The sequence below is a fragment of the Lissotriton helveticus genome, chromosome 4_1, assembly GCF_964261635.1.
Source record: "Lissotriton helveticus chromosome 4_1, aLisHel1.1, whole genome shotgun sequence".
In the NCBI taxonomy this organism is placed as follows: Eukaryota; Metazoa; Chordata; class Amphibia; order Caudata; family Salamandridae; genus Lissotriton; species Lissotriton helveticus.
This window is the reverse complement of record NC_136063.1, coordinates 1,665,830,022-1,665,852,140: the sequence shown is the minus strand read 5'-3', so window position 1 is coordinate 1,665,852,140 and position 22,119 is coordinate 1,665,830,022.

Sequence of the window (22,119 nt, the reverse complement as noted above, 5' to 3'; positions counted from 1 at the left end):
AGTTAGAACTTTATCGGGATTGTACTTGATTGAGTGTGATGTCACAAACATTTGTGCTGATCTAGATTGTGTTAAGGAATACAATAGGTTAAGAAGAGAGTATGCGCCACATTTGCCTCAGTATCCTTTGTTTGAGAAACGTGTGGTAGGCCGGAAACGAAGAAATGTGACCAATACTGGGGAGGTTGTAGCAAAAAGACGAAAAGTCGATGAACCTAAAATTACAAGCAGAAACAAAAAGGATTCTGTTGAAGATGTTGTTGGTTTTCAATTTGAAAACAGTTCTGGTGTCAACTGCTATGCTAATGTAGTGGTTAATGTTTTGTTTTCTCTAGAAAATGTAAAAGAAGAGATTGTGGTCAATTCTGATCAAAGATTTTGCAGTTTGTTAAATTCTGTGTTAGAGAAATGTAGCACTGATAGAAGAAACATAGAAAGTGTGTCTGAAATTCGAAATCTGTTAGACAGATGTTCAGGCCAAACACAATTCTCTCAAAATATTCAGCAAGATTGTCAGGAGTTTTTAATGTATATGCTTGATGTATTACATGCTGAAGGTGTAGATGTAGATCAGCTGTTTGGGCTTTCTTATCAATGGCAGCATGACTGCGAGAACTGTATGGTATCAAGTACTACTAGTGTAGACTCAGAAAGATTTATATATTTAACTTTGCCAGACAGTAAATCAGTCTCCTTTAATAAGCTAGTAAAAGCTGCTAATCACAACATGGAGTGTAGCCAATGTAAATCTGAAATGATGTCCACATTATTTATACGAACATATGGCCAGTATGTCATTTTAATGTTCCAACGATGTAGGCCTGATGGAACAAAATTGACAACTTTAATTAAAAATTTTGTAGCTTCGCAGTTGTCAATATCAGGAAGGACTTTTGTAACTGCAGCAATTATATATCATGACGGCCCTCAATAACATCAGGACATTACACAGCTTATTTAAAGTCTAGAAATGGCTGGTCATTCTGCAATGATTCTGTTTTAATTTTCAAAAAAAAATTGCCCTATGACCTTAAAAACTCTTACCTGGTGTTTTTAAAACCAAAATTTTAGGGAAATAATCTCGGGATGTGCTCTGTGGAATTTCAAGAAGTTCTAATGGCTCCTACACAATTTGGCCTTGAGGATAAGTGTAGTTCAGAGACATAACTTCTAACCATAGGACTGGACGTCATGGAGAAATACGTGCACTTTGAATGAGTTCAGAAAAACTGTTTCTTTTTATAAGCTAATTGAAGCAGCCAATCAAAACATGGAGTAGAGGGAATGTAAGTCTGCAATGCTGTCTACTGTTTTACATTGCTTTGTGATTAAAAGTGATGTAGAGAATTAAATAATTGTAGTAGTCATAGAGGTAGTGTAAGTCTGCTTCATAGTAAGCAGTATCAGTGTCATAGGAAATGTAGAACATGACTGAGCAAGAAGGGGAAGATATTACTATTCCAGGATTGTGAAAATGATCTTCAACATTTTAATTCTGAAAGTTGCGGAAATGCCAAATGACGGGATTGGCTTACAAAAAATCCAAGAGTTATAAATGGCTCTGACCAGATTTGGCCTTGTGGAAACTTGTGGTAGAGAGCAAGAAGTCATTTATTGCATGTAACGTGTTTTTAAAAACGATGGAGATTTTCTTTCAGAAAGTGGCGGGCTGAAAGTAATAACAGCACAAAAGAGTGTAAGCTGTTCATAGGACATCATTGGACGTCAGGGAAAGTAAGTTAACTTTAAGGAGTTCTGAATTTTGATTTCTTATGTTATATGGGTTTTTTAAACACAATCATTTTGATTGTGGTTTTTTTTCCCCGCTGTTATATGATGAATACCTTCAAGTCACTGTTTTTAGTGAATTTTGATACATTCTGAGAACAGCAAAAATAAACCATTTAACATGTATAATTAATTCTGTACTGTTTGCATTTATGATGTATATGTAGAACTGTGTAGGAGGCATGGAGAAGGTGAGGCTTCTGTAAGTGTCAAAGTTGTTGCATGCAGTGCTGCACTTCTGCGTATTCTTTCATATGCTAGACTACATCTGCACAATGAGATACCTAAGCAAAGGAAACACAAGTGATGTGATTGTGAAATGAGCAAAATAAATTGCACGTATTTCAATTACATCACCTGTGTTTCCTATCATTACGAATCACATTGTGCAGATCAAGTTTAGGTCTGTCCAGGGAAACATAGGAGGTTTGGACTTTGTTGAAGAGTGCAGTGGACATGACTCACTTCATTGGTAGACCTTCACATGTATTATCTCCTCTGTACTCTTCAACAAGTGTAAATCTCATCTGCAACCCTGAGTAGGCCTCACCTCAAACAAACCTCTGGATAGTAGACATCTTATTGGCATCCTGAAGCAATTATTTAAAATTTTAGTGTCTTGTGACACTTTTCTGAAACAACAGCAATGCAAAAGATGCACCATGTTTTAAGATAGGCCTCACTTCATCTGCATCAAGATACTGTTAGTTTAAAATGTATATCTTTAGGACTGTGTAGGGGGCCTGGAGAAGCAGAAGCTTCTGTAAGTGTCAAAGTTGTTGAAAAACTGTTTGTCCTTCAATCTTTTCCCTTGTCTTTTCTAATTTTTAAATACATGTTTTAATATTTTTCAAATGTTTGTTCTCTCTTTCACAGATTGAAAGTATAAAAACAAAAAGTGAGTAATTTAACGACAATTATAAGGTAAATATTTTGTACTCTTTTCGTTACATTTCTATCACATTTAACTACTATTAGTTCCACTGCTTCATTTCTTTAACCCTCAGTTTCCTGCCTTTGCTACTTCCCTCATTCCTTTCTCTATTACCTACTTACTCAACTCCTTCCACTCTTTTTCTCAGTCCCTCTCTTCTCATAGTTCCTCACTCTTGTTCACTCACTCCGTCTCTATTACTCTTAGTGTCTTTGACTGATCACTCTATCACTACTTGTTCATAATGCTTTCTCTGTGTAGTTGAAGCACACTAAGGGGAATATTATGAACACAGCCAATAAAATTATTGCTCTTTTTATTGGCAGAAAACTGGTGCAAAAGTGGTTTTAGCGGCAGTTTTCTGCCACAAAAGCAGCTTTAGCGACACATTTCTGCCAATAAAAGCTGCAAAACTTTTATTGCCTATGTTGATGATATGGCTCTATGTTACTTACATTTCTTTGCTGTTTCAATTAATCTTTTTCTGTTATTTTTTGTTTTCTGTTTTCTATTTTTTCTCTCTGTTATTCCTCATGTTTTAATCTTATTTTGAACATTCACTCACATTCTCCAAGAAACTCTTCTTTGTTAATGTTATACTCTCTTTTTTTTTCTTTCACTTCGTTATCTATTTTGTTTTTCACAATTATACCCTCTTCTGTCTTTTCTTCGGTAAATAGATCTATTAAACAGTATCTCTTCTTTACTCCCTATAGCTGTCTTTCTTTTAACATCACTCTCTGTTTACTTTCCTTATACTTACACTTTTTTATTTTTTTTATTTTTTTTGGTTAGCTCCCGGTCCGCGTACCGGGAAGCTAACCCGGGAGCGAACCAAAAGAAATAGAGCTTGCCAGAGTGCTAAACATTCTAGCAATTTTTTTTGAAAGGGAAGGTAGTTCTGAAAAGAACTTTTTTTTATATTTTTGTTGTTTTATATATTTTTTTTTTTTGAACATTTTTTGTTTTTTTTGTATTTTTTGAACGATTTTATATTTTTTTTGGTTTTTTTTGGGGGGGGGGAAACAACAAAAAACAGGCGTTGAAAAGGGCTCAACAGGAGCAAAAAAAAATTACTCGGGGCGGTTAGGGCAATCATGGTGTTCATACGCCAGGTTGAGTGCATTGATGCTCATGTTGCCACAAGCTAATAATGCACGACAGTGCATACATAAGTGAATCATGTGCCCAAAATTTTCTTGAATATTTGCCACAGTTTCCCGTGCCTCTTCTGGTGTTAGAGAAATCGGTATTGTTGGTCTGGCCACAGGAGTTGGTCTTGGATTGTCCTGCATATCCCTTATTTCCGCCCGGCTGTAATTTAGTGGATGCTTCCTTGTCATGTGCCTGTGCATTGTGTGATTTCTATAGCTATATTTTTTGTCCGTCCCTCTGGACAATTGTTCTTTGCATATGCGGCAGGTGACATACCTCGCATTGACTTTTTTTTGGCCACGAGGGATCGAATAAAACTGCCAGATGAAACTGGCTTTCTTTCTGGAAACCCGGGGCACCTCTTCTAAGAACTGTGGTTCTTCTCCCTCCTCATCCATTTCTTCATCTTCCTCCTCAGTGTTGGTAATGACCTGGGGAGGTGGTCCTCTCTTCCCATGAGGAGGTGGAGGTGGTGGTGGGGGTCCACCAGCTGAAGCTACCAATGAAGCCATTTTCCAACAAGCAAAATAGGTCTTCCTCTCACAATGATGAAAGTCAGAGTGAGGAAAGAAGGAGGGGTTTTCATCATTTGGGAAAAACAATACTTCTCAACCAATGAAAAGTGTTATTTTTAGGTCACCTGACCTAGCCTTACATCATTATGAAACCAAAAGTGAAATGAACCAATGAAAAGTTTTATTAACAAGTCACATGACCTCTCACGCTCATGTTACGCGCTGCGGAACGCGCCCCGGTTAGCTTCCGGGTCGCTAAGCTTCGCGCCCCGGTCCGCGCCCCGGGACACTTCCGGGTGCGCTAACGCGGTACGTCACAAGACGCATTACGCGGCAACGCGATAAGTCGCGTTTTCGCGACGCGCCGCAGATCGCTTCCGGGGAGCTGCGTTTCGCGCCTCGGTCCGCGCCCCGGGGCACTTCCGGGTGCGCTAACGCAGTACGTCATAAGACGCATTACGCGGCAACGCGATACCGTCACTATGTTGATTTTTTACCGGTTCGCGGACCGGGTCGCGGCATCAAATTGAGCTAACGGGAAGCTTCCCGGTCCGCGGACCGGGAGCGAAACAAAAAAAATATTTAAAAAAAATTATTAATAAACATATAAAATATATTTTTGGATTTAAATAAGAATACATTTTACAGCTATAGATATTTGCTATTAAAAAACCATTGAAATTCACTGAAAAAACCATAGGTTATAAACCATATATAGTTAGGAATTAGCATTTACAAAACCTTGAAAATTCACTGAAAAAACCATAGGTTATACACCATATATAGTTAGGAATTAGCATTTTTAAAACCTTATTTTACTCACACAAAACCATTGAAATTCCATATATAGTTAGTTGCACTAACTATATATCGCGCACCCGCAATCCACTGCTGATGATGTCACATATTACATCATTCATGACATGGTCAGTGACACTACTGATGACATCACTGATGACATCTCAAATGACATCACTGATGACATCACTGATAACAACATCCAGTGATTTTATGTTTCTGTAAAGTTTAAATATGTCTTACATATTGAAGAATGAGTGGATGTATAAGTGTCTGGACGAAGGATTTAGTAGGTGCATGACTGACTGTATGAGTGAGTGATTAAATGTATCTCACTGAGTGCATGGGTTAGTGACTAAACTGTCTTAATTTGTGCATCATTATGTCTGTTGTTCTGTAAACTGCTGCATGTGTTGATCAGTAGCTATATGAGTAACTATATGGGTTATTGATTGATTGTCCAAGTATTTGTATGGGAGACTGAGTGTGTGTGTGGCTGGCTGGGAGGTGTGTGACTCTGTGCAGATCAATGTGTACTTATATCAATGATTGTATAACAAGGTAAGTATGTGTTAGTATATGTTTGAAAATGTAAGGTGCTCTATGATTAACTGTATAGACAAGAAAATGGAAGTGTGATTGATTCTTTACAGGACTGACTAGGTGTGTGAGTAACTCCATGGATGAGTGGCAGAGTGTGAGTGTCTGTATAGGTGTATGAGTGCATATGATAGTGTTGTAAAGATGAGTGATTGTATGTATGAATGATTGTATGGGTGAATGAGTGAATGTGTGTGTAGACGTAGGAATCAGTGAGTACATATGTAGTAACTAGTATTGGTGTGTCAATGGTTTCTAAAATTATACTCTGTATTTAACACTGGGTGAAACAGAGGTTATATTAAAATGTGAGGAGATGCATTGTATTGTCACATGAATGATATCATCAGTGATGTGGTCATTGATGTCAAATGAGATGTCATCAGTGGAGTCATCAGTGATGTCATTTGAGATGTCATCAGTGATGTCATCAGTGATGTCACTGACCATGTCATGAATGATGTAATATGTGACATCATCAGCAGTGGATTGCGGGTGCGCGATATATAGTTAGTGCAACTAACTATATATGTAATTTCAATGGTTTTGTGTGAGTAAAATAAGGTTTTAAAAATGCTAATTCCTAACTATATATGGTGTATAACCTATGGTTTTTTCAGTGAATTTTCAAGGTTTTGTAAATGCTAATTCCTAACTATATATGGTTTATAACCTATGGTTTTTTCAGTGAATATATATATATGTATATATATATATATATATTCACTGAAAAAACCATAGGTTATAGACCATATATAGTTAGGAATTAGCATTTACAAAACCTTGAAAATTCACTGAAAAAACCATAGGTTATAGACCATATATAGTTAGGAATTAGCATTTAAAAAACCTTATTTTACTCACACAAAACCATTGAAATTCCATATATAGTTAGTTGTACTAACTATATATCGCGCACCCGCAATCCACTGCTGATCATGTCACATATTACATCATTCATGACATGGTCAGTGACATCACTGATGACATCACTGATGACATCTCAAATGACATCACTGATGACATCACTGATGACATCTCAAATGACATCACTGATGACATCACTGATGACATCTCACATGACATCCCTGATGACATCACTGATGACATCTCAAATGACATCACTGATGACATCACTGATGACATCTCAAATGACATCACTGATGACATCACTGATGACATCTCATTTGACATTACTGATCACATCACTGATGACATCATTCATGTGATAATACGATGAACCTCTTCAGACTCTATTAAAACTTTAGATATACTCAGTGTAAACAGACACTCACAGACTGTCACTCATACATGGAGTTACTCACACACCTAGTCAGTCATGCAAAGAATCAATCACACCTCCATTTCCTCAACTATACAGTTATACACACCTTACTTATTCAAACATATACTAACACATATTTACTCTCTTTTACAATGCCTGATACAAGTTCACAATGATCCATACAGCCACTCACACATTCACTGGCTCTTATGCACAGTTATTTATATATGTCAACTCTCACATGTACTGTGTTTTACATATGTACTTACTTTGACATGTAGCACTGAGATATCCATTCACTCACCAATGCACTCAGTCAACCGCCCATACAGGTGTTTCCACATGCACTTTTGAACCCATACATCTAGTGAATCAACTGCTCACACATCTATGCACAGAGTCATACACCTCCCAGCCACCCACACACACACACTCAGTCTCCCATACAAATACTTGGGCAACCAATCAATAACCCATATAGTTACTCATATAGCTACTGATCAACACATGCAGCAGTTTACAGAACAACAGACATAATGATGCACACATTAAGACAGTTTAGTCACTAACCCATGCACTCAGTGAGACACATTTAATCACTCACTCATACAGTCAGTCATGCACCTACTAAATCCTTCATCCAGACACTTATACATCCACTCATTCTTCAATATGTAAGACATATTTTAACTTTACAGAAACATACAGTCACTGGATGTTGTCATCAGTGATGTCATCAGTGATGTCATTTGAGATGTCATCAGTGATGTCATCAGTGATGTCATTTGAGATGTCATCAGTGATGTCATCAGTGATGTCACTGACCATGTCATGAATGATGTAATATGTGACATGATCAGCAGTGGATTGCGGGTGCGCGATATATAGTTAGTACAACTAACTATATATGGAATTTCAATGGTTTTGTGTGAGTAAAATAAGGTTTTTTAAATGCTAATTCCTAACTATATATGGTCTATAACCTATGGTTTTTTCAGTGAATTTTCAAGGTTTTGTAAATGCTAATTCCTAACTATATATGGTCTATAACCTATGGTTTTTTCAGTGAATTTCATTGGTTTTTTAAAAGCTAATATCTGTAGCTGTAAAATGTATTCTTCTTTAAATCCAAAAATATATTTTATATGTTTATTAATAATTTTTTTTTTAATATTTTTTTTTGTTCGCTCCCGGTTCGCGAACCGGGAAGCTTCCCGTTAGCTCAATTTGATGCCGTGACCCGGTCCGCGAACCGGTAAACGTTCCGTTTGCGCAACTGACGCGTTAGAAATCAACATCGTGACGCGTCGCGGAAGCGCGACGTATCACGTTGTCGCGTAATGCGTCTTATGATGCGCTGCGTTAGCGCACCCGGAAGTGCTCCGGTACGCGAACTGAGACGCGAAGCGCAGCTCCCCGGAAGCGATCCGGGGCGCGTCGCGAAAGCGCGACGTATCGCGTTGCCGCGTAATGCGTCTTATGACGTGCCGCGTTAGCGCACCCGGAAGTGCTCCGGAGCGCGAACTGAGGCGCGAAGCGCAGCGACCCGGAAGCGTTCCGGGGCGCGTTCCGCAGCGCGTAACATAAGCGTAACAGGTCATGTGACTTGTTAATAAAACTTTTCATTGGTTCATTTCACTTTTGGTTTCATAATGATGTAAGGCTAGGTCAGGTGACCTAAAAATAACACTTTTCATTGGTTTAGAACTATTGTTTTTCCCAAATGATGAAAACCCCTCCTTCTTTCCTCACTCTGACTTTCATCTTTGTGAGAGGAAGACCTTTTTTGATATTTGAGCAATGGCTTCATTGGTAGCTTCAGCTGGTGGACCCCCACCACCACCACCACCTCCTCATGGGAAGAGAGGACCACCTCCACAGTTCATCAGCAACACAGAGGAGGAAGAGGATGAACAAGAGGAAGAGGAGACAGAAGGACCACAGTTTTTACAAGAGGAGCCCCGGGTTTCTCATCGTAAAATCAGTTTTATTTGGCAGTTTTTTTCAATCCCTGAAGGGCAGAAGAAAGTTAATGCTAGATATGTGACGTGCCTCATATGTAAAGAGGAGTTATCTAGAGGCACCTTAAAAAAGTATAGCTTCGGCAACTACACCATGCATCGTCACATGAGCAGGCGGCATCCACTAAACTACAGCCGGGCAGAGATGCGTGACCTTCAGGACAATCCTCAAACTCCTGTGGCCACGACATCAACACAGGTATATTTGACAGGACCAGAGGCACGGGAAACCGTGCCAAACATTCAGGACAACTTTGTCCATATGAAGTTTACCTGTTTGTATTGCGGTGCATTACTCTCATGTGGCAATATGAGCATTACCTTAATCAACCGAGCTTATGAAAATCACAAGTGCTCTAAACGCCCCAGAAAGTACATTTTTTTTTTGCTCCTGTTGAGCCCTTTCCAATGCCTGTTTTTTGTTGTTTCCCCTCCCAAAAAAACAAAAAAAACAAAAAATGTTCAGAAAAAAAAGAAAATATATAAAACAACAAAAACATTAAAAAAAAGTTCTTTTCAGAACTACCTCCCCTTTCAAAAAAAATTGCTAGAATGTTTAGCACTCTGGCAAGCTGTATTTCTTTTGGTTCGCTTCCTGGTTCGCTCACCGGTACGCGAACCGGGAGCGAACCAAAAAAAATTAAAACAAAAAAAAGAAGAGTAAGTATAAGGGAAGTAAACAGAGAGTAATGTTAAAACAAAGACAGCTATAGGGTCTAAACCAGAGATACTGTTTAATAGATTTATTTACCTAAGAAAAGAGGGAAGAGGATATAATTGTGAAAAACAAAATAGATAAGGAAGTGAAAGAAAAAAAGGAGAGTAGAACAATAACAAAGAAGAGTTTCTTAGAGAATATGAGTGAATGTTCAAAATAAGATTAAAACATGTGGAATAACAGAGAGAAAAAACAGAAAGCAGAAAAGAAGAAGTAACAGAAAAAGAATAATTGAAACAGCAAAGAAATGTAAATAACATAGGGCCATATTATCAACATAGGCAATAAAAGTTTTGCAGCTTTTATCGGCAGAAATGTGTCGCTTAAGCCGCTTTTGCGGCAGAAAACTGCCGCTAAAACCACTTTTGCAGCAGTTTTCTGCCGATAAAAGCAGCAATAATTGTATTGGCTGTGTTCATAATATGCCCCTTAGTGTGCTTCAACTACACAGAAAAAGCATAATGAACAAGTAGTGAAAGAGTGATCAGCCAAAGACACTAAGAGTAATAGAGACGGAGTGAGTGAACAAGAGTGAGGAACTATGAGAAGAGAGGGACTGAGAAAAGGAGTGGAAGGAGTAGAGTAAGTAGGTAATAGAGAAAGGAATGAGGGAAGTAGCAAAGGCAGCAAACTGAGGGTTAAAGAAATGAAGCTGTGGAACTAATAGTAGGTGAATGTGATAGAAATGTAACGAAAAGAGTACAAAACATTTACCTTATAATTGTCGTTAACTTACTCACTTGTAATTTTTATACTTTCAATCTGTGAAAGAGATAACAAACATTTGAAAAATATTAAAACATGTATTTAAAAATTAGAAAAGACAAGGGAAAAGATTGAAGGACAAACAGTTTTTCAACAACTTTGACACTTACAGAAGCTTCTGCTTCTCCAGGCCCCCTACACAGTCCTAAAGATATACATTTTAAACTAACAGTATTTTGATGCAGATGAAGTGAGGCCTATCTTGGAACATGGTGCATCTTTTGCACTGCTGTTGTCTCACAAAAGTGACGCAATGGCAGCGCAAAAGAGGTGCACAATCATCATAAAACTGTTCCTAACATTTTAAATGATTGTTTTAGGATGGCAATAAGGTGTGTCCTATCCAGACGTTTGTTTCAGGTGAGGCCTACTCAGGGTTGCAGATCAAATTTAGACTTGTTCAAGAGTACAGAGGAGATAATACATGTGCAGGCCAACCAATAAAGTTCAGACTTCCTCTGTTTCCCTGGACAGGCCTAAACTTCATCTGCACAATGTGATTCGTAATGTTAGGAAACACAGGTAATGTATTTGAAAAACGTGCAATTTCTTTTGGTCATTTCACAATCACATCACTTGTGTTTCCTTTGGTTAGGTATCTCATTGTACAGATGTAGTCCAGCATATGAAAGAGTACGCACTGCATGCAACAACTTTGACACTTACTGAAGCCTCAGCTTCTCCATACCCCCTACACAGTCCTAATTATATACATTTTAAACTGACGGTATCTTGCTGGAAATGAACTGAGGCCTATCTTGCAACATGGTGCATCTTTTACACAAAAGTGACAAAAGAGGCACACAGCCTTCATAAAACTGCCCTTAACATTTTAAATAATTGTTTCTAGATGCTGATAAGGTGTAACCTATCCACAGATTTGTTTCAGGTAAGTCCTACTCAGGGTTGCAGATGAAATTTAGGATTGTTGAAGAGTATAGAGGAGATAATACATGTGAAGGCCTACCAATGAAGTAAGTCATGTCCACTTCACTCTTGAACAAAGGCCAGACCTCTTCTGTGTCCGTGGACAGACCTAAACTTCATCTGCACAATGTCATTCGTAAACTTAGGAAACACAGGTGATGTAATTGAAAAATGTGGAGTTTCTTTTCCTCATTTCACAATCACATCACCTGTGTTGCCTTTGCTTAGGTATCTCATAGTGCAGATGTAGTCCAGCATATGAAACAGTACCCAGAAATGCACACTGCATGCAACAACTTTGACACTTACAAAAGCTTCAGCTTCTGCATGCCCCCTACACAGTGCTAATTATATACATTTCAAACTGATGGTATCTTGCTGGAGATGAACTGAAACCTATCTTGCAACATGGTGCATCTTTTACACAAAACTGACCCACAGCGGCGCAAAAGAGGTGCACGGCCATCATAAATCTGATCCTAACATTTTAAATGATTGTTTCAAGATGCCGATAAGGTGTAACCTATCCACAGATTTGTTTCAGGTAAGTCCTACTCAGGGTTGCAGATGAAATTTAGGTTTGTTGAAGAATACAGAGGAGATAATACATGTGCAGACCTACCAACGAAGTGAGTCATGTCCACTGCACTGTTGAACAAATGTCAGACCTCCTCTGTCTCCTGGAACAGGCCTAAACCTCATCTACACAATGTGATGTGTAATGTTAGGAAACACAGGTAATATAATTGAAAAACTTGCAATTTTTTTTGCTCATTCCACAATCATATCACCTGTGTTTCCTTTGCTTAAGTATCTCATTGTGGGAATGTAGTCTATCATATGAAAGACTACGTAGAATGTGAGCACTGTATGCAACAACTTTGACACTTACAGAAGCCTCTCCTTGTCCATGCCTCCTACACAGTTCTAAATGTACATCATAAATGCAAACAGTACAGAATTAATTATACATGTTAAATGGTTTATTTTTGCTGTTCTCAGAATGTATCAAATTTCACTAAAAACAGTGACTTGAAGGTATTCATCATATAACAGCGGGGAAAAAAAACACAATCAAAATGATTGTGTTTAAAAAACCCATACAACATAACAAATCAGAATTCAGAACTCCTTAAAGTTAACTTACTTTCCATGACGTCGAAGGATGTCCTATGAACAGCTTACACTCTGTTGTGCTGTTATTACTTTCAGCCCGCCACTTTCTGAAAGAAAACCTCCATCGTTTTAAAAATATGTTACATACAATAAATGACTTCTCGCTCTCTACCACACGTTTCCACAAGGTCAAATCATGTAAGAGCCATTTATAACTCTTGGAATTCTTGTAAGCCAATCCCGTCATTTTATATTTCCGCAACTTTCAGAATTAATATGTTGAAGATCATTTTCACAATCCTGGACTACTAATATCTTACCCTTCTTGCTCACTCATGTTCTACATTTCCTATGACACTGATACTGCTTACTATGAAGCAGACTTACACTACCTCTATGACTACTACAATTATTTAATTCTCTACATCACTTTTAATCACAAAGCAATATAAAACAGTAGACAGCATTGCAGACTTACATTCCCTCTACTCCATGTTTTGATTGGCTGCTTGAATTAGCTTATAAAAAGAAATAGTTTTTCTGAACTCATTCAAAGTGCAGTTATTTTTCCATGACGTCCAGTGTTATGGTAAGAAGTTATGTCTCTGTACTACACTTATCCTCAAGGCCAAATCGTGTAGGAGCCATTAGAACTTCTTGAAATTCCTCAGAGCACATTCCGAGATTCTTTCCCTAAAATTTTGGTTTTAAAAACACCAGGTAAGAATTTTTAAGGTCATACCGCAATTTTTTTTTGAAAATTAAAACAGAATCGTTGCAGAATAACCAGCCATTTCTAGACTTTAAATAAGCTGTGTAATGTCCTGATGTTATTGAAGGACCGTCATGATATATAATTGCTGCAGTTACAAAAGTCCTTCCTGATATTGACAACTGTGAAGCCACAAAATATTTTATTAAAGTTGTCAATTTTGTTCCATCAGGCCTACATCGTTGGAACATTAAAATGACATACTGGCCATATGTTCGTATAAATAATGTTGACATCATTTCAGATTTACATTGGCTACACTCCATGTTGTGATCAGCTGCTTTTACTAGCTTATTAAAAGAGACTGATTTACTGTCTGGCAAAGTTAAATATATAAATCTTTCTGAGTCTACACTAGTAGTACTTGATACCCTACAGTTCTCGCAGTCATGCTGCCATTGATAAGAAAGCCCAAACAGGTGATCTACATCTACACCTTCAGCATGCAATACATCAAGTATATACATTAAAAACTCCTGACAATCTTGCTGAATATTTTGAGAGAATTGTGTTTGACCTGAACATCTGTCTAACAGATTTCGAATTTCAGACACACTTTCTATTTTTGTTCTATCAGTGCTACATTTCTCTAACACAGAATTTAACAAACTGCAAAATCTTTGATCAGAATTGACCACAATCTCTTCTTTTACATTTTCTAGAGAAAACAAAACATTAACCACTACATTAGCATAGCAGTTGACACCAGAACTGTTTTCAAATTGAAAACCAACAACATCTTCAACAGAATCCTTTTTGTTTCTGCTTTTAATTTCAGGTTCATCGACTTTTCGTCTTTTTGCTACAACCTCCCTAGTATTGGTCACATTTCTTCGTTTCCGGCCTACCACACGTTTCTCAAACAAAGGATATTGAGGCAAATGTGGCGCATACTCTCTTCTTAACCTATTGTATTCCTTAACACAATCTAGATCCGCACAAATGTTTGTGACATCACACTCAATCAAGTACAATCCCGATAAAGTTCTAACTCGTGACAATGCCACATATGCCATACCCTCCTTGAACACAGAACTGCCAATATTCACCAATGCACTGTCTACACTTAAACCTTGCGATTTATGGATTGTCACCGCATATGCCAAGCAAACAGGAAACTGCTTACGGCGAACATATAAGTCTTTTACAAGCAAAAATCTAGCAGAACAACGACCAATTAGCTGTACTTCCTCAATGCCATCAAATTTAATTTTTAAAAATTCAATTCCATCTCTATTTCTGTATTTCACAAAATCAACAACATTACCCATTGATCCATTTACCAGACCTCTTTCAACATGTAAATTCCTTCTTAAAATTATACGGCAGTTTAAGCACACATTCAGAGTCTTTTCAAAACCTGCAGTTTTAGATATAGTCTTCTCTAATGAATCCAATTTTGTTTTCAAATTCTCAGACAAAATAATTGTTGATCCCATACGCTCTACTCTGTCAATAGCTTCCAGTTTCACAATCTCTTGCTTTTCTAAATGCAACATTTTGTTGTTGAAGATGGCACATTCTGCAAGAGTTGGCATCAAACATATTCCAGATTTCTTCTCAGTAATTTTCTGAAAAATATTCTCAGGCACAACATCTTGTTCTGGATATAAATTTGACAGTAATCGTGCATGTAAAGCTTCTTTCCCATGCTCGGTCACTTTTCCAATTCTAACATCTTGTAGAATATTCTTGTAAACTTCATCCTTCGCCTGACGCATATTTTCATGCGGTTCAGCATAATTGAAGTTTAACCATATATTGACGTTGCCAATCCTCCCTAGGCACTTCCTGGTATCTTCATGCGTGAGCATTTTGAACACAGGTTGTCCTTTCACTGGTGTCAGCTGCAGAAGATCTCCGAAAACAATGATGTGTTTGCCACCAAATAACACATCATACTCTGTTTTGAGAACTTCTTGCATTCTCAAATGTACAAAGGCAAGCATGACATTGGAAACCATGCTTACTTCGTCAATGATAAGAAGTTTCATTTTCCTCAAGATTCTTGAAACTTCACAACAAGCATCTCCAGATAGCTTGTGATATTGTAATTTGTTGTCATGCTCCACTGGCAGCATCAGTAAACGATGTAAAGTAATCCCTTTAATGTTATGTGCTGCCAGTCCAGTTGGAGCGGTGACAACACAAGACAGCGATGACTCAGTCCTTTCCTGCAAATAACATGAAATTGCTTTAATGAGGAAACTTTTTCCAGTTCCCGCTTCTCCACTCACAAACAGTCGGACAGGCTTCAACGGCGTACATGAGCACTCTTTCTTCTCATGACTTAATCCATGATCAATTTGCTTGGTAACTTCGTCATATATTTTCCTCTGCTCAACGTTGAGTTGTCTTTCCAAGTCTTCTAAGTTAACTGCATCCTCCTGAGCATGTGCCATGGCTCTTTCCACTTCATTCATGGCAGTGGCAGCTTCATTTTCGATAACAGGTCCTCCTAATGGATCCTGACTCAATGAAGCAGAACTCTGACTGTCCTGAGAACTGTCTCTGGCAATCTCGGCTGCAATCGTTGCTACCTGCTCGATTTCCGCATTCAACATTTCTACATATTTAGAAAAAGCAGGACATTCTATGGTCTCCTTGGCGGCAGTGAAAGAGTCTTCGTAACAGAGGAAATCTCCAAGCAGTTCCTCTTCTGCACGCCAAGGCTTGAAAAGTTGCAAAAGTGCTAAATAGAAAAACTCCTTTTTTTCAGGAGATTCGCCACTCAATTTTTGATGGTTTACCAAGTGGCATTTTCTTTGCTTGACCAGACATCCCTCACTTCCAATTACAGCATACACTCCTTTCTCAGTATCTTCTTTGATGTTCCTCTTGAATATGTAATTTTGTAGAACCTCATACAGACAAACATTCTCGAGGTGACTGCTTCGATTTGGATAATATGTATCCAACATGTTGGTCTTCAAAATGTCGGTACTGTTTGGCTCCTTTTCCGCCAAATACTCAATTTCCCGCACAGGTTTCAGAACTCGATTACGTGTTGCAGCAAGACCAAGACTCGCCCAAACGATACTCCTAGATTTGGCATAGAGACTTGCTGAAGACAACCGGTCAGAACATTCGTAAGCTCCGATTTCTCGATGCGACAACATCTTCAGACTGAAACTGTACAACTTCTTACTGAGGCTCTTTTCATGGGAAATGTCCTCCCACATATCCTTCAATTCTGTCTTTTCTTTTTTGGTGATGTAAGATGTCACATACCGAGCCACAGCCATACAGTTATCAGCCACAAACTGTATATCCATGTTAGCATTCCACATGGACAAAATCACTGGGTTGTAGTCGTTGATGTACTTGGACTCTTCGTTCCTCTTCAAATTGTATGTGTTTTTAGGTGATTTCTTCATCACATTATGTCGCAGCGAAGACATCAAACTGTTTACTCTTCCTTTAGAAATCACCGGTCGTGGAAAGCCGAAACGACATTTGGTGTAGAACTTGTCCTTGTTTCGGAATTTACGACGACAGTACTTTCCACAACGATGGCTTTGGAAACGTAGAACTTTTTCTCTTAGGCTTTTCTTCTCCTTTGCGTTTGGAACAGCACACGTAGAATACTGTTGTATGAAACTCATCACTGAGTCTTCTGGATCTGTTCCAAATTTAGGTGCATCCTTGATCCACAACAGCATATGTATGTGAGGAGCACCTCTTGCTTGGTACTCCTTTCTCCAGAAGAAATCCAACACCTCTCCAAGAGGTGGATTCTTCTTATTCATGATGAAAGACATCATAGCTTCAAATCTATGATTGAAGTACCGGCATACATTGACTGGATCCAAAGAGCACAGTTCTCCGGGTGTCTTGAATTCGATGTTTTCGATGTTTCCATTTGCCTCTCGTAGAAATTCAAGTAAGTCTTCCCAGCCATACTCGGCACAGCTCAGAGTGAGGAACCATGTGGGAGTTCCTAAGTTCCTCAGCATACATTTCAAATCACCATGACGACGGTACCAGTACTCATTAGTACCACGCTGACACGCCATGAGATTAATCAGGTGAGAATCCAAAATACTGTCTTGGACATTGACTTTATCCATAAAGTCACTTGCCGAGATGTTTTGCATGCGTATACCACTTTTCAAGATGTAGTTCACTGCATATGACAGTCCAGACAGATCGCTTTCAAACAGGAGATGAAACAAATAGGGAATACATTGTCGAAACCTAGCATCTCCTGCATACAATCGCAAAGTCCGGTATTCAGAAGCAGGAATTTTCATGAGGTCGCTCATCATATCTTCCTCCCTGACCTGTTGGAAAAAGCTGTGGGAAACACCGAGCTTCCAAACTTTCCTCCCAAACACTAATGGGACTCCCTTTGGCTTGTTTCATTTGAAACAACTCAATAGCATTCCCCATGACTTCCTTGGAATGCAAAGGATGAACACTATAATGTTCATATATTTCTTCACTAGTAGAGGGTTCTACTTTCTCAATTTGACCAGCACACAAATCGCTATCCTCTTCTTCACTTACTTCCTCTTCTGCAACATATACATTCTTGTAGTACTTATTGTTTTTCTTCAAATACAATGTTGCCTTTTTGACTTTCCTAACATCCACTAAATCTTGCCAGATTTTCTTATTCTTTGTCGGAACCCCATTAACTGAGATAACCAGAGGTTCCTCTTCCACTTTCTCTACTCCAATTGTGTTAATGTTTTTCTTCAAATCTAGAGGCAAATAAACAACTCTTCCCTTTAATCCTCTCTGTAAATCTGATGGAGGCAATTTCCCTGTCTTTGGCTCCATTCGTACAATAGCCTGAAAGGGATGGATACTTTGAATCAAAATAGATTCATAAGTATTTAAATCCTTCAATTCAGAAGGAATCTCAACCAATTCCAGATTATTATGAACCGCTCTAGCAGGCATCTGGTTTTGATTTAATTTATTACAACAATAAGTACACACACGTTGATCCAATCCCAAATCAAAACAATTTTCTACCATCAAGTATGTTGCAAAATCCTTCCATTCACTATTATTTTCCCTTTCACTTTTTGCATATAAATCCACTAACTTAGTCTGATTCTTATAATAAGTGCATCGACAACACACACAAGTGAAATAAGGCCTCTCACTTGATTTCACCTGAAACGTGGCAATTTCCTTCTGAAAATTATCTGTACTGGAAACCTGTACACTATCTTCCACATTACCTTCTTCTTCTGGGTCAATTTCAACATTCTCCTCTTTACTTGCAAAGTAACAAAACTCAATTTCTTCACAAATATTCTTCACATCTACTTCAGAACCATGCAAAAGAGCAGCGCATAATTGTTTAAGCATAACTGCTGGACTCTTAGCATAATACAACATTCTAACTAATTTCCTCACTTTATTATGATGCACTGCTAGCATCCTGAAATGATGAAAAACACTCTGGCATACTCTCCTGGAAAGACAAGCCAGTGAATGACCATGCAAACCTGTCACTTCTCTCACTCTGCAAGGATCTAATTCTTGCAACAACTTCATTTTCTGTTTTAAAGTTTTCTTATTAAATGTCCGTACAAAATCACAAAGTAAATTGATGAAATCCTGTTGCACACTGCAAATACTACTACACTTCCAGGTATACACTGGTCCCTTAGGACGTCTTCCTAAAACCTCATTACCTAACACCTCTTCTGCCTCTGTTGTCACAAGTTTTTCTTTTTCACCTGGACAACCATCTTTCACCTCATAAGCTCGACCACTGGTGTCAACTGCATGCACCAAATCATTATCCTGGAAATAACTCTCCTCATTAAAAAATGCCTCACAACTTGAACTATGCATCCATTCTCCTGAAAAACTTCACAAAAATTACTACGATTAACTGTTCTCTTCCATCTACTATTTCTTTTGAAATCATAAATTGCTTTGTTTAGTTTCCTAATTCTATTGATTATCAAAATAAATAACTTTCGCTTAATTTCAAATGCCTGATCAATAATTTTCTCAACTTTTTTTTTCTCTTATAAAAAACCACTTTCTGTTGACCTTTCTTAATATTTTTTAACAAATTGCCAATTATCCTGTTGTGGAACATTCGTCTACGAATGTCCCTAAACTGATTTTTCCTTCTACTACCATGCACAGAGTTATCTCCTGCTCTACCAGTAACATTTTTGATTGGCCTTTCCTTTCCGTTTAAATTGGCTCTCTTTTTCTGGACTAAAACATGTTCTGTAGTACTACTTTTTTTTCTACAAATGTTTCTTAGGAATGATTTCGTTGTCTTACCCGGAGCTTTCTTGGTGACTTGACGAGTTTTTATTGTAGAGGACTGCTGCAAGCATTTAGTAATCTGCTGTCTTTGACGTTTTGTAGCCTATCGGGTTCTTTCTTTAGATGGCATAATGTAGTTTTGAAATGATCTGCAGTTGAATCTGTGGTAAAATATAATAAAAAATGTTATTAACCACTATTACCAAACAGTAAATCAATAACAGTCGTCAAAAAGATAACACACTACTTGTCAATTTTACATACAATAATTTTTAGTGCATTGGCAAATTTAGTACTCACAAATAGTAGCAAAGAAATAGAATGCTTCTACATTTGACCTTTGCTCTTTTATATGTGAATCTGAACTAATTTTTATCAGCATATTTCCCTATTTTATTAAAGACACTTCACACAAGCTGTTTTTGAAGATGTGTTTAATTTTATATGAAACGGTTAACATGTTTAATTTTTATTTCCAGTAACTTTTAAAAATAAATGTTTATAGTTCCATAGGCTCGAGCAGGTCAGCTTCCCACCCTATGTCATACAATTCTGACAAATCGCCATCCTCATCATGTTCTTCATCATCCTCAGGATTTAAATCATCCAAGGGATCTACTTCCACTGATGTTTCAATCACAATTTCAATGATAATATCGAGATCAACAGATTGCTCATTATCACTCATGCTTGATGTTGTCGTTATCTTTCAAGAAAGAGAACAACAATGAGATGTTGCAGAGTAAGAGACAAATCTCAGAGACTATAATTGTAAAATTGTTTAACAAGAGTAACATTTTGCAGATATTATTTAACCATGTCCAGCGATGCTGAGGAGGTGAGGCCTATGTCCAATTTTTCAGTGAACAGGACTCATCTCTTCTTAACCTTGGATAAGCCTCACCAACACTGTGTCCCCTGCTAATACTTAAATTTAAAGGAGCAGATTTATGTTAACTGGCGCATCCCCAGGGATGCACCAGTTAACGTGCGCCACTGCTCTGCCACCCATGATGTGCCGCATTTACAATGCAGAGCACCATTGAGCAAAAACAGCACAGATGCGTCACGCATCTGTTCCACAAAAACGGCGCATTGCACGAATCACGTCGTAAGCGCGACATGTCTACTGCAATGCACAGGGGCAAGCCACACATTGCATGGTACATCACTCCTTATGCCTGTTTCAAACAGGCGTAAGGATTTGATTCAGCAATGCCATAAATGTGACTCAGTGAAATCTTCTTAATTTTACTGTGTTAGTTTTACAGGGCTTTCATGCAAATGACTGGCCACCCTACAACAAAACGCTCACATGAAATCTGACGCAGGTTTCATGTGGCACAGGACTTTACAGCATGACACATCTGCCTAGATGCATCAAGTTGTAAATATGTCGCAACATAGCAAATCTTTTGCACCGCCGCTGCGTCACAAAAGTGGCACACGGCTATCATAAATCTGTCCCTAACATTTTAAATGATTGATTCAGGATGACGATAAGGTGTGGCCTATGCAGAGGTTTGTTTGAGGTGAGGCCTACTCAGGGTTGCAGATGAAATTTAGGCTTGTTGAAGAGTACAGAGGAGATAATACATGTGCAGGCCTACCAATGAAGTGAGTCATGTCCACTTCACTCTTGAACAAAGGCCAGACCTCTTCTGTGTCCATGGACAGGCCTAAACCTCATCTGCACAATGTGATTCGTAAAGTTAGGAAACACAGGTGATGTAATTGAAAAATGTGGAATTTCTTTTCCTCATTTCACAATCACATCACCTGTGTTTCCTTTGCTTAGGTATCTCATTGTGCAGATGGAGTCTAGCATATCAAAGAGTACGCAGAAGTTGAGCACTGTATACAACAATTTTGACATTTACAGAAGATTCAGGTTCTCCATGCCCCCTACACAGTCCTAAATGTTTACAGTTTAAACTGACGGTATCTTGTTGGAGATGAAGTGAGGCCTGTCTTGCAACATGGTACATTTTGTGCATCACTGCTGCATCGGTTTCATGTGGCACAGGACTTTACAGCATGACACATCTGCCTAGATGCATCAAGTTGTAAATATGTCGCAACATAGCAAATCTTTTGCACTGTCGCTGCGTCACAAAAGTGACGCACAGTGGCGCAAAAGAGGCACACGGCTATCATAAATCTGTCCCTAACATTTTAAATGATTGATTCAGGATGACGATAAGGTGTGGCCTATCCAGATTTTTGTTTGAGGTGAGGCCGCCTCAGGGTTGCAGATGAAATTTAGGCTTGTTGAAGAGTACAGAGGAGATAATACATGTGCAGGCCTACCAATGAAGTGAATCATGTCCACTGCACTCTTGAACAAAGGTCAGACCTCTTCTGTGTCCGTGAACAGGCCTAAACCTCATCTGCACAATGTGATTCTTAATGTTAGGAAACACAGGTGATGTAATTGAAAAATGTGGAATTTCTTTTCCTCATTTCACAATCACAT